This window comes from Colobus angolensis, unplaced genomic scaffold, assembly GCF_000951035.1.
Source record: "Colobus angolensis palliatus isolate OR3802 unplaced genomic scaffold, Cang.pa_1.0 Scaffold94, whole genome shotgun sequence".
NCBI classification, from domain to species: Eukaryota; Metazoa; Chordata; class Mammalia; order Primates; family Cercopithecidae; genus Colobus; species Colobus angolensis.
Genome location: NW_012123376.1, coordinates 2,366,299 through 2,366,694, shown reverse-complemented (window position 1 = coordinate 2,366,694; position 396 = coordinate 2,366,299).

Genomic DNA, 396 nt, shown 5'->3' with positions numbered 1-396 from the left:
CCAGGATGGTCTCGATCTCCTGACCTCGTGATCCGCCCGTCTCGGCCTCCCAAAGTGCTGGAATTACAGGCTTGAGCCACCGCGCCCGGCCAAAATGAGCAAAGGTAATCATATACTTTGTGTGTTTACATAGAATATTTTATCTAAGAAGTCACAACTCTTTGAAGCAAAATGCAATGATTAATTGGCCCCCATATCATTGTGTATTAGATTAGTATCTTATCCCTGTGTCTACCTGAGGAGACATCTACATGAAAGCACTAAATGAAAAAAGATGGTAAGTACTACAAATTTTCTTTTTCTTTTTTGAGACAGAATTTCACTCTGTCACCAAACTGGAGTGCAGTGGCACGATCTCGGCTCACTGCAACCTCTGCCTCCTGGGTTCAAGTGATT